Source organism: Varroa jacobsoni, unplaced genomic scaffold (assembly GCF_002532875.2).
Source record: "Varroa jacobsoni isolate VJ856 unplaced genomic scaffold, vjacob_1.0 scaffold_1053, whole genome shotgun sequence".
Taxonomy (NCBI): Eukaryota; Metazoa; Arthropoda; class Arachnida; order Mesostigmata; family Varroidae; genus Varroa; species Varroa jacobsoni.
In genome coordinates, this window is record NW_019213955.1 from 1 (window position 1) to 13,219 (window position 13,219).

The window sequence follows — 13,219 nt, forward strand, 5'->3', positions numbered from 1 at the left end:
TGGGACCTTCCGCGTGTTAGGCGGATGTGATAGCCACTACACCACAGAAACAACTGGCATTTTGACTCAAAATCAATCCACAAACGATAAATCGATAGTAATGTCTGCATTTGCTTCAATTGTAAATAGAAAAAAAATGTGTTTCAACCATAGCTCGAACCTGAGACCCTCCGCGGGTAATGCCGATGTGATAACCACTACACCACGGAAACTATCGTGGAGTAGACTCACAGTTTTAAAATGAAATATTGGCATCTATATTTGTCTCGATTGTAGACAAAAGAAATTTATATTTTTACCAGGACTCAAATCGGGGCCTCCTGCGTGTTAGGCGGATATGGTAACCACTACACCGCAGAAACAACGGAGGTCGTGACACAAAATCAATCCTCAAATGAAGCATTAAAACAGACATTAATGTCCACATTTGCCTCGATTGTAGACAAAAGAAATTTATGTTTCTGCCAGAGCTCGAATCTGGGACCTTCCGCGTGTGAGGCGGATGTGATAACCATTACACCACAGAAACTGCGACGGTAGCAACTCACAGCCCTAAAGTAAAATGTTGGCAGTAATGTCCGCATTTGGCTCAATAGTAGGCAAAAAGTAATTGTTTCTGGTGGAGCTCGCATCTGGGACCTTCTGCGTGTTACGCGGATGTGATAGCCACTACACCACACATAAACACCTATAATTTTGCCTCAAAATCAATCCTCAAACGAAACATCGAATATCCGCATTTTACTCCACCGTAGACAAAACTATGTTTCTGTAAAGGCTCGAATTTTCGACTCACTGCGTTGAAGGTGGGTGTGATAGCCACTACACCACAGAAACATTGATAAATATGACACTGGCAGTATTATCCGCATTTGGCTCGACCGTTGACGAAAGAAACTTGTGTTTATGCTAGAACTCGAATCTTGGACCTTCCGCGTGTGAGGTCGATGTGATAACCACTACACCACGGAAACAATGATGGTGTGAACTCACAACACTAAAATGAAATATTGACAGTAATGTCCACATTTGCCTCGATTGTAGACAAAATAAATTTGTGTTTCTGCCAGGGCTCGAACCTGGGACCTTCCGCGTGTTAGGCGGATGTGATAGCCACTACACCACAGAAACAACTGGCGTTTTAACACAAAATCAACCCTCAAACGACAAATCGACAGTAACGTCTGCGTTTGCCTTGATTGTATACATTACTGTAGAAATTTGTGTTTCGCCCAGAGCTCGAATTTGAGACCTTCCGCGTGTTTGGCGGATGTGATAACCTTTACACCACAGAAACTATAATGATCGTGACTCACAGCCCTAAAGTGAAATAGTGGCAGTGATGTCCGCATTTGCTCTGATTGTAGAGAATAGATATTTGCGCTTCTGGTAGAGTTCGAATCTGGGATCTTCCGCATCTGAGGCGGATGTGATACCCACTACACCACAGAAACACCTGGGGTTTTGCCAGAAGATCAATCCTCGAATGAAACATCGACATTAATGTCCGCGTTTGCCTTGATTGTAGATAAAAGAAATATGTGTTTCTGCCATAGCTCGAATCTGGGATCTTCATCGTGTGACCCGGATGTGATAACCACTACACCACAGAAACAACTGGGGTTGTGATACGAAATTAATCGTCAAATGAAACATCAACATCAATGTCCGCATTTGCCTCTATTGTTGGCAAGAGAAATCGTTTCTGCCAGAGCCCGAATCTGGAACCTTCCGGTTGTAAGGCGAATGTGATGATCACTACACCACAGAAACAATAATGGTCGAGATTCCAGCCCTAAAATGAAATATTGACAGTAATGTCCGCATTTGCCTCGGTTGTAGACAAAAGAAATCTGTGTTTCTGCCAGGGCTCGAACCTGGGACCTTCCGCGTGTTAGGCGGATGTGATAGCCACTACACCACAGAAACAACTGGTGTTTTAACACAAAATCAATCCTCAAACGACAAATCGACAGTAACGTCTGCATTTGCCTTGATTATACACATTACTGTAGAAATTTGTGTTTCGCCCAGAGCTCGAATTTGGGACCTTCCGCGTGTTAGGCGGATATGGTAACCACTACACCGCAGAAACAACGGAGGTTGTGACACAAAATCAATCCTCAAATGAAGCATTAAAATAGACATTAATGTCCACATTTGCCTCGATTGTAGACAAAAGAAATTTACGTTTCTGCCAGATCTCGAATCTGCGAACTTCCGCGTGTGAGGCGGATGTGATAACCATTACACCACAGAAACTGCGACGATAGCAACTCACAGCCCTAAAGTAAAATGTTGGCAGTAATGTCCGCATTTGGCTCAATAGTAGGCAAAAAGTAATTGTTTCTGGTGGAGCTCGCATCTGGGACCTTCTGCGTGTTACGCGGATGTGATAGCCACTACACCACACAGAAACACCTATAATTTTGCCTCAAAATCAATCCTCAAACGAAACATCGAATGTCCGCATTTTACTCCACCGTAGATAAAACTGTGTTTCTCTAAAGGCTCGAACTTTCGACTTACTGCGTTGAAGGTGGGTGTGATAGCCACTACACCACAGAAACGTTGATAAATAAGACACTGGCGGTATTATCCGCATTTGGCTCGACCGCCGACGAAAGAAACTTGTGTTTATGCTAGAACTCGAATCTTGGACCTTCCGCGTGTGAGGTCGATGTGATAACCACTACACCAGGGAAACAATGATGGTGTGGACTCACAACACTAAAATGAAATATTGACAGTAATGTCCACATTTGCCTCGACTGTAGACAAAAAGATATTTGTGTTTCTGCCAGGGCTCGAACCTGGGACCTTCCGCGTGTTAGGCGGATGTGATAGCCACTACACCACAGAAACAACTGGCTTTTTAGCACATAATCAATCCTCAAACGACAAATCGACAGTAACGTCTGCATTTGCCTTGATTGTATACATTACTGTAGAAATTTGTGTTTCGGCCAGAACTCGAATTTGGGACCTTCCGCGTGTTTGGCGGATGTGATAACCTTTACACCACAGAAACTATAATGATCGTGACTCACATCCCTAAAGTGAAATAGTGGCAGTGATGTCCGCATTTGCCCTGATTGTAGACAATAGATATTTGCGCTTCTGGTAGAGTTCGAATCTGGGATCTTCCGCATCTGAGGCGGATGTGATACCACTACACCACAGAAACACCTGGTGTTTTGCCAGAAGATCAATCCTCGAATGATACATCGACATTAATGTCCGCGTTTGCCTTGATTGTAGATAAAAGAAACATGTGTTTCTGCCATAGCTCGAATCTGGGATCTTCGTCGTGTGACCCGGATGTGATAACCACTACACCACAGAAACAACTGCGGTTGTGATACGAAATTAATCGTCAAATGAAAAATCAACATTAATGTCCGCATTTGCCTCTGTTTGTAGGCAAGAGAAATCGTTTCTGCCAGAGCCCGAATCTGGAACTTTCCGCGTGTTAGGTGGATGTGATTACCACTACACCACGGAAACAATGATGGCGTAGACTCACAGCCCTAAAATGAAATACTGACAGTAATGTCCGCACTCGCCTCGATTGTAGACAAAAGAATTTGTGTTTCTGCCAGGGCTCGAACCTGGGACCTTCCGCGTGTTAGGCGGATGTGATAGCCACTACACCACAGAAACAACTGGCGTTCTAACTCAAAATCAATCCTCAAACGACAAATCGACAGTAATGTCTGCATTTGCTTCGATTGTAAACAGGAAAATTGTGTTTCTACCAGGGCTCGAACCTGGGACCTTCCGCGTGTAAGGCGGATGTGATAGCCAGTACACCACAGAAACAACTGGCGTTCTAACTCAAAATCAATCCTCAAACGACAATCGACAGTAATGTCTGCATTTGCTTGAATTGTAAACCCAAAAAATTGATGTTTCTGCCAGAGCTCGAATCTATGACCTTCCGCGTGTAATTCGCATGTGATAACGACTGCACCACACAAACAATGATAGTCGAGACTCACAGCCCTAAGAGGAAATATTGACAGTAACGTCCGCATTTGTCTCGACGGTGGACGAAAGTTATTTGTCATTGTGTCGTGTTTTTTGTGAATAGAGGTAATTCGAACTCCGGCGTACTGTTCCAATTATTTATTGAGTAACGATATATCATCGTGTGCATCGATAATACGACCTATTACTAACTACAGATACTACTAAACCATGATAATAGCATTTCGAGATTTAGCTTTTATTACCAGTGTTTTTTCCCATTGAATTCAAGTTAACTGTTTTACGTAATGCAGCTATAGCATTGTAGAAAAACCGGTTCTATGCACAAAAGAGCTAAGCTGCTGAGCCACCTGGAACCTTTTCTACAATCTTAAAGCTACTGAAGCGCAAGGCTCAACATGTCCATTTAGCAGCTGCTATGTCCTCTGCTCGTACTCTCAGCAGATTTGGTAACATCTGCGACATGGTGCTTATCAGTCTAAGGCCACTTTGATTTATATCCAACACTGAAATTTTTAAATGTAACCTATTGAATATTTAAATCCATTCATTGCAATTTTAGGTAAAATTTAAAAACTGCTGGTTCTGCAGGGAAAACACTATGCTTGGACCTTTCGCGGCGGATGTAATGGCCACTATACCACACAGACATCTGATTCGACTACTGGCAGTACATCTGATGCGGCTAGTCGCAATTAGCCGTAAAGCTGCAGATTGATAAAAATATCCGTGCTGTGTCTCGATTGTACACAAAAGATATTCTTGTTTCTGCCAGGGCTCGAACCTGGGACCTTCCGCGTGTAAGGCGGATGTGATAACCACTACACCACAGAAACCATGGTCATTCAAACCCACAATTAGCCCTAAACCACAACTAGCCATTAACTTTAACATCGATAATAATTTTTGCATGGTGTCAATTGAAGACAAAGAGTCATTGCTTCTACCATGCCTCAAACTTAGGACCTTCCAACGAAAAGCGGATGTGATGACCACTACACCACAAAAACTCTTGAGATCTATTCTCTTTTGTGTATTAAATCCGTATATATAAGACATGAATGGGTTATATTACGTTATTTCACCTGAAATTTTTTCCTGACAATTTTGCAGTGTATCCAAATTGTTGCATCACGGTGCCTGTCATCAGTAGAGCATATGAGCTGTATTAACGAGTAACGGAATCACATAGTTTATATGTATTCGAAAGATATATTCCTTGAGGCCAAGCCTTATTATTGATAACAAAACTTCGCATGCGACCCGTAATTGCAGTGCAAAATTAATTTGCAAGTAATTTGTGATTGGCATATACAATTAACTAGGATTTGTTATAGTAGTTATAGCAGTTCCGATGTTTTTCTCCATGTGGGCTTTTCGTGAACATACCATAGAACATGGTATGAACGACAGGTCTGGAATTGGTTTCACACTGTTAAAAACAAAAAAAATTTCCGTGGACCTTTTTACAACACAAAAACAAGCGCAAATTGATTATATATATATATATATATCGAATCAGTGGTGCAGTTAATTGGTTTGTAATAGCTAGGCGCATGGTCCCATTCAGTTCTAATATGTTAATTTAAAGCATAAGGTATCTTATTCTACTTGATGATAAACAACTCAAAGCTAAAGAACAATATCACAAACATTGCTCGAAAATTAAATATTTTTCCTAATGATTACGGAAAGTTTGCGTTTGCTTGATTTTTCACTGGCTTCATATATCCTGCATCTAACTAAAATACTTTGAACTCCTAGGAATAGCACACTGGATGCTATTATGAAATAGATGAAAAGTTCGTTTAGATTAGGGTGGTTGTACCATGCGAAAATTTCTCGAGCTGCTATTATGCGTTGTGGTTAGGGGTGGTACCTAAATCAATACAGCCGCATATGATTAGAAGATAGTTAGTTTTTTTTTTAATTTTAATTTATTTATAGTTTAGCATAGCCCAGAATATTTTTCTGAACAAATGCTTTCTAGTGTTAAATTGGCTTGTACCACACAACTAGGTGTTATTAACTAAGGGGAGATATAAGGACAGCACCTGAATCCATTAGATCAATTAAGGCGGCATGTTAATTTATTACTAGCATACTAAAAGAAATTATTATTATATTAGCACGATAAGCGTAAACGTGATGGTTTCTTCAGTTTGCTCTTTTCGAGAGACGTCCAAAATCAGGTTTTGATAGTAACGCATAATCTATTCTGTCCATCTGTCAGAAATAATTTCAGTTTTACCGAAGTTACCGTTTACTAACTATCAGATACTACTACAAAACCAAGCATGCACCTGTGAGTGACCATTGCTGGCATTCGCAATGATAATTTTTCTTGTGAATTAAACATTTTATAGTTTAACGTTTGGGCCAAGTTGCAAGATGCGTACAATGGTAATAGGAATACCATCAACTGGTTTGGATAACCGTGAGTGTAATAACAAGAGCAAATAATAATAACAACAGTAATAACAAGCACGTATTTCGATTCAGTTATTTTTCAAGATTTAATCGTCGTATGTTCTCTATTCTCCCGTCAGTTACTGAGACGTGCCTGAGCCATTGGTGATGATGACGACGACACAAGGATTAACCCGTTGCAATTGTATATTATTACCAGATGGATGAGCTTGGGTACCCGATCGCTACAACTCTCATTGATGATCAAACGCTTCAAGAACGCTTATGTAGTTCATCAGATTAGAACTAACAGCATCTGATTAGAAATCTATGAGGAGGATAACAATAACAATGAAGGGTTTGAATGAGCTATATTTAATATCAGTGAGGTTAACTAAGTATTACATTCGAACGTTACTACCGTTGGATTTGCCTCAAGCTACTACTCAGCTCTAATTAGATAGACTATATAGGTTATTTTTTCTCGCTTTAGTTTACTTTATTATGTATGTAGTAATCAGGACGACATGGATAGATCATGCCTGCTTCTATACGAAACGAAACATGCCTGCCTTTAAATAAGATGGCCGCGCGCTTTTTTTTTTTTTATCATATGTATAGGTATTATATGATCAACATTTTTTAGGAATGACGCTGCAAAGAATAATGCTCATAGGTTAGAGAGCCGTAACTAGAACATGAACATTACGGTAAGTTAGATCCAGAACATTTGTAGAAATGCTTTCTATAATACCAATATTTGTTACAAAATAGCTTTATAATAGAATTTAATTTAAAATAGTCGCTAACAAACGATGATGGGATCCTTCCATTCAGTCATCGTTGTATCAAATAGCCCAAGTTTAGTTGCGCACCTTTCGGACAGATAGATGACAGAATGCTTATGTAAACGGTAAGAAAGTAAGCGCACATCCCTGGACATGGATCAAAGAAGAATATATATAGGTTGAATATAGGGCGAATGCATCTCTGAACCAACGCTTGTTCAGCTATAAATCTCCGTACTTTTCTAACAATTTTTCCAAACACGACGTCATCAAGTCCTACACTTTGTTGAACCCAACTATACCTACCTGCAGGCACAACTATTGAATCAGGTTAGAGTGGGCCTATTTAGATAAATTAGCAACACGAACTTGTTCGTCGTCGAAAATATTCTTCAATTTCTTTCCATTCTCAGAATATGCGTTGTTCAAGTTCTTTGTGTCCCGCGTTATTATTTTGGTATAACTTAATAATAGGAATGAACCAGTCTGCTTGGTCGCAATACTCTGTGGTTCTACTAGGGGATGATACGCCATTCATTCCAAAAAGAAAACTGAAAAATTAATTAGAAATACCTTGTTACCTTTTTACTACTAGAGGAGAGGTACTAGAGGACCCGTTAACGTTGTCTGAAATATCGCTAAGTGTTCCAATGCGCTCCTTGTTTATGACTTACGGGTAATAGTTCTAATGCCCATATAAATATATTTAGCATTATTCGTATTACTATTAGTACTGTTTAGCCTTGTGCTCGCTCGTCACGTTTGGTAAGTACCAAGTAAGCGGAAATTGGCTACTCTAATGTTTTTTTGGTCTTTTCTCGTATGCAATTCTATTGCTATATACTCTCGGGATTGAAGGTCGAGTCGGCTCGTTAAAGAAGTTCGATTCTTTTCTGTACTTTCGGCGCACATTTCTTCGTGTCTTAGCCGTTTTCTACTAACTGTTTCATTGCATAACAAATCTTGACCTCCATGCCAAAGGCTACGCCGATACCACAATATCGTTGGCAGCTAAGGCTGCCCTGCCTGACGGAGTACGCCAGGTCGGGGAATCAGGATGCCAGGTCCCGAAATTTAGCCTGACGAATCAGAGTTCACCACTAGTTTAGCGGACCAGCAAGTGAGCGCTCAATCGGCCATATGACTTTACTAAGTAAGGCGATGCAGCCGTTGCTGAAAGAAAGCCGAAGGTCACTCTCATCCATCGGAGATCCATTAGTGGCCCTTCTTAACACAGAGTTGCTTGTGTTAGCATGAATTGGTGTCGTTCAAGTCTTGTGAACGCTCAGCCAGTTTTCTTGCTGGCCTTTGTTGGCTTCTCGACTTTAGAGGTTCGTTTGCCCTTCAGGTTGTAGCGGACGGTGAAGAAGTTATCCTAACGGTGGGGTACGGGTGTCACTTGGTGCTGTAGAGCGCCCGTTGATTGAAGACCTCAAGCTATTTCTATGGCCTCATAGACCTCCAGGCTTCCAACCCGAACAGAAGCGCCGGACTCTCACCTCGTCCGGCTGCGTAGGGAAACGGCCATGTTATCTGCTGTTGACTGAGAACCTTACTATATAAAACGCTGAACAGAGAGAGAAAGGGGATCTTATAGCGATAATACGCAAACTATTACTGCGTGGAAAAAATAAACGCAACACGATAAATCGAGGAACAATAGCACACAGCAACACCTAGACCACGCCAAGATAGGTTTTGCTAATGTTTGATCTATTTAAGACTGCAACAGACATGCAAACGTGGAGTAAAGAAGAAAGAAAAATTAAGCTTAGTTTCCGAGCAGAGCCAAGAAGCACTCGCATGCGGGACGTAGGTACGCTATATAGCATCTGAAAGGCATGTTCAGTCATTGTAAACTATGTATAGGCTTTAGTTAGAATAGGCAGTTTGCTTGGAGGCTGGAAGTTAGAAAAAGCATAGTAGGCGCACACTCTGAAGCAATTACTGTCATGAAAATGTTGATTTATTGTAATTATGTTGACTACCAGGAGTAGATGTCATTCAGCTGTCACAGCCGCAAAAAAATATTGAGGTATCGAGACTTTACCGTTTTTCCGCTATAGACTTATAGTAATACGAAAAATATGTAACATCTAATGCCTCTACTATGTGTAACTCCGCCAATGAGATCCAGGTTAACATGCCATCAACGGAAGATGAATCTTTATGAATATCCGTCTATTTTTTCAATTTATCTAACGATTTCTTAAAACTGTGGAGTCGGGTCTAAAGTATCGATATAATTTATTTTCATATGACCATATTCTAAAACAATACGTTTTGCATTATTTTTATTATTATTTGCAGTATTGCCACTTCTAAGAACGACTATAGAACATGAATATGCTCCACCTGAGTCTCGTTAAACTTTTATGGGCATCCGGCAGCTCCAGCACTAAACAAAACTAAATTTCTAGATAGTTCTAGAAACAATGAACTCATTATGGCGGAAAACAGTGTGTCGTTGTCGGAAGTTACGCGAAGATAAGAGCTTATTCAATCTAAGTTAGATTGTTACCTCCCTTCATGTAGCTTCTAAAAAGAAATCAAGAAAAATTTCTATAAAACCGGAAGATTTTAATATAGGTTTAAATATAAAAGATTCAGAAGTTAATTAGATTGGCTAAAAAAACTTTTTTTTTTTATATACCTAAGTTATTTATACAGGATCTTTTAGATTTTTTTTTGCTTTATAAAGCGCCTCTTTTGGCCTGTTATTAGCCCAAAATGTCGTCCAGTTATATAGCATATTTAAGCGACACTTTGATTGATTTACAGCTACCAATACCGCCTCACCCACGATTACTCCTAAAATATATTTACAAATTAAGGAAAAAACATTTAAGAAATAACTAAAGTTTAAACCCTTAACTGACGCCACACTAGCAGTGGATGGTAGTCATATGGAACAGCCATGATCGTTAAAAAATATGCTTTTAGAATTTAGTTGAAATATAGACTTTTGTTTGGATACAGCTTTAAAATCAATCCGCAATAGAAATTTCGGATTCAGATGGAGTAGCCTACGTAACGTTTTTTGTTATTCACGAGCATAAGATACCCTTTCAGTTGTCTGTTTGTAGAATTAATTGGTTAAGAGCATTGGGAGCTCCTAATAACCAAGTAGATACCCCTTAGTTTGATCGTCGAACAAATATTACCTCTTCGAGAATATAGTAGGCTGCACTTTATGTGTACTGTAGTTTTTAAAAGCGCAGCTTCTACGAAAGTTGACGTACGCAGATGCACCATTGTACGAAAATCCAACCAGTATCTCATCCGAACGAGACGTCTCCATGTTATTTCCGCCAAATCGCTTGGAGCTGAACGTATTTTTAGATCTGTGTGTATAATCATACGTTAGGCTAACTCCCAGAGAGTTTGTAGACCGCTAACAAACCGACAGCAACATTTTGGCTATAGGTTCTAGTTGTGCGGATTCATGGGTCAGCAGAGATGACCCATTGTTCGACGAGGTTGGCAATGTAGACTCTACTGTCGGTTCCACTGGTTAGGTTGGTCTTTAGCGATGGGCTAATACCGAAGGGACGTTAGCTCGAACGGGAGGGAGATGAAGCTTTGTACGACTTTCTGCTCCAAGGTAATCCTGGCACACGGATTTTGGCCGCAGGCCGCTATGGCACCTTGTGACCTTCGCTTATCTTTTCGGAACAGTTCTTCCCTGACCTCTGAACCTCAGAAGACTGGCTGACCGGTCGACTAGCTGGGCCTTGAGAGAGCCCTTGGGTTTCCGCAGCTTGCTAGAGCGGACCGGAGTCCCGATGCCGTTTCGTCGTGTAGAATTGGAGAGAGAAATAGGAGAGGGACAAGTAGGGAATCCGACTGGAGGCGAAGAAAATTAAAGGCTGGTTAGTCTGACGTTTGGCGACCAAAACCCATCTGGAGCGAGTCTTCGGAGTTGGAGTAGCGACCGACCTTCGCCGCCGACGCCTTCCAGCTATATCCCGCTCATTCGGGTTCGGCTGAAATGTACTTATCTCCAACCGTTTGGCTTGGTTTGCGGGCTGTCGTGGCACTCCAACGCGGCGTGGAGATTTGCTGACATACACAATTTGCAGGCACACGGAAATTTTTCAACAGCTCCGTGAAGAAATTGAACTGGCTGGCAGCGTGATTGGCAGGTTTTCGTGAATGAACACTGTTAGATATCAGTACACAAATGCTTATGGGATACGGTCTGCGAAGTAGGTGCCTTTAGCAAAGACTTAATGTAATAACTTTACCTCGGGAGGAATCGCTGCTGCTTAAAATCGCCTTAACACAACTTTAGTAAAGGAAAGTAATAGAAATTAGAACGATAAATAAGCAACAACAATGAAGTCCTTCTACAAGATTCTTGTCGAGGATAGTTGCTATGGCAACGTGTACAACTGTCGAGTCTATCACGTTTTCTTTCTTTTTCGTACCTTTCCGCTTTTCATTTCTGGCCGTATCAACGAACTTTATAGCCGATATACTTTTAAAATTATTTTAATTCACACTAAAATGTTGTTTCGACACTCTTTTACCTTTGCTATCTGCATATTCTATACCCTTACTCAATTTAGAACGGGCTAGCTTTCTAAAGTGCGTTTTTTGCTTGAATTGTAGCAGGAGCAGGTTTTCTTTATGCTATTAAGTTACTGGACCGAACACCGCCCGCCCCACTAAGTTGCTACTAACAATATTTGATTCTAGGTAATTTTGGTGACCAAAAAATCTTGGACAAAAGTTATATATTTAATATAAGTTACCCCGAAAGATAGAATATTAAAAATATATTGCAAAGCAGAATTACCTTTTCACCTAATATTTCAAATCATTAATAAAGTTTGAAGTATGACTATATGGTTGTCATGTATTGAACATTATTCTATTTTCTGATATTACAACTCTTCGATATACACGTCCAGAGAATTCTGATCGCGCATGCTTAAAGGCGTCGATGTTTCTTAGATCTGTTATACCAATGCTAACTTTTATGACTGTTTCGAGTATCGCGTCCAGTACTACCTTAAGCAAATATTGCTTCAGACGATTAGCGACTTTTCCAACATTAGAAGAAGCTGCCCATATTCCCAGTACTACCTTAAGCAAATATTGCTTCAGACGATTAGCGACTTTTCCAACATTAGAAGAAGCTGCCCATATTCGGTTTCTAACCTAAGCCATTTCACGTATCTCTAAATCTAGTAAGCGAGCTCGTCACGACTGCATCCTCACGGAGACGCAATCTTACTACCCGACAATACTCCATACGCTTATACGGCAATTGTTGTCAATAGCAAAGCCATAAACCATGCTATATAAGTCGCTTTTGCCAGGTAGGAGATCGCGTTGTGAACTAAGAGGCTTCTGGAGCTTCACCTATGATTCACCCTTACGGTTGAACGTTTCGCAATTTGCATTTAAGTTGTTATACATGGCGGCCTTCGGTGAGTACAGAACCTAACTAGAAGGTAGGAATAGGAACATATTCGCAATGGCTCAATGAAGGTATTTCGCCACTAGTACATCATGCCATGCGTACACACGCAGCCTGAGTCGTGAAGGGGAGCAAATGCTGTTTTTTTCTAGCGTCTTTTATCTCAAGGTAGCCTCTAGACATCAACGGACGCGTTACCCGCCCTAGCCAAAGGACTGCGCAATCTTCGGGCTTCAATTCTCAACTAGCCACTGCCAGTCTCAGCTGAAAGCCAGCTAGAGTGTCCTTGCCAAGGATCAGAAAGAGGGACGCAACAATAATGGCTTATGCGAACTTTTTACGTCCAATAAAAACAAACTCTTGGACGTCCTACCAGCCCAGCCGTAAACTACACACGTTTTTGATACTAAATCTCGGCTGAATTTATGTGGCAGCAAACGTTGTCAAATCGTCAACGTGAGGAATCAGGAAAACGCGAACTGATTGGGCCACAAATGAGCAATGCTTAGGTATTCGCCGAAGGTTTAGATCATCGAATCTCCCCATGGCGACAATCATTCAGCATCAGATTTTTTTAGTACAAAGTTGCCCCTGTAGACTTGAT

General features: G+C 40.8%; 7 non-coding genes across 7 annotated transcripts; all 7 read right to left on the minus strand.

The window, feature by feature from the left end:
- Positions 1 to 456: 456 nt before the first annotated feature.
- Positions 457 to 529, minus strand: TRNAV-CAC (transfer RNA valine (anticodon CAC)). Its single transcript has one exon. It is a non-coding gene; the product is annotated as a tRNA-Val (tRNA).
- Positions 530 to 1,058: 529 nt separating this feature from the next.
- TRNAV-AAC (transfer RNA valine (anticodon AAC)) lies at positions 1,059 to 1,131 on the minus strand. The gene has a single exon. It is a non-coding gene; the product is annotated as a tRNA-Val (tRNA).
- Positions 1,132 to 1,856: 725 nt separating this feature from the next.
- On the minus strand, positions 1,857 to 1,929 carry TRNAV-AAC (transfer RNA valine (anticodon AAC)). Its single transcript has one exon. It is a non-coding gene; the product is annotated as a tRNA-Val (tRNA).
- An 863-nt stretch (positions 1,930 to 2,792) lies between these two features.
- On the minus strand, positions 2,793 to 2,865 carry TRNAV-AAC (transfer RNA valine (anticodon AAC)). Its single transcript has one exon. It is a non-coding gene; the product is annotated as a tRNA-Val (tRNA).
- Positions 2,866 to 3,590: 725 nt separating this feature from the next.
- Positions 3,591 to 3,663, minus strand: TRNAV-AAC (transfer RNA valine (anticodon AAC)). The gene has a single exon. It is a non-coding gene; the product is annotated as a tRNA-Val (tRNA).
- Positions 3,664 to 3,749: 86 nt separating this feature from the next.
- On the minus strand, positions 3,750 to 3,822 carry TRNAV-UAC (transfer RNA valine (anticodon UAC)). The gene has a single exon. It is a non-coding gene; the product is annotated as a tRNA-Val (tRNA).
- A 931-nt stretch (positions 3,823 to 4,753) lies between these two features.
- Positions 4,754 to 4,826, minus strand: TRNAV-UAC (transfer RNA valine (anticodon UAC)). Its single transcript has one exon. It is a non-coding gene; the product is annotated as a tRNA-Val (tRNA).
- Between the last annotated feature and the right edge of the window lie 8,393 nt (positions 4,827 to 13,219).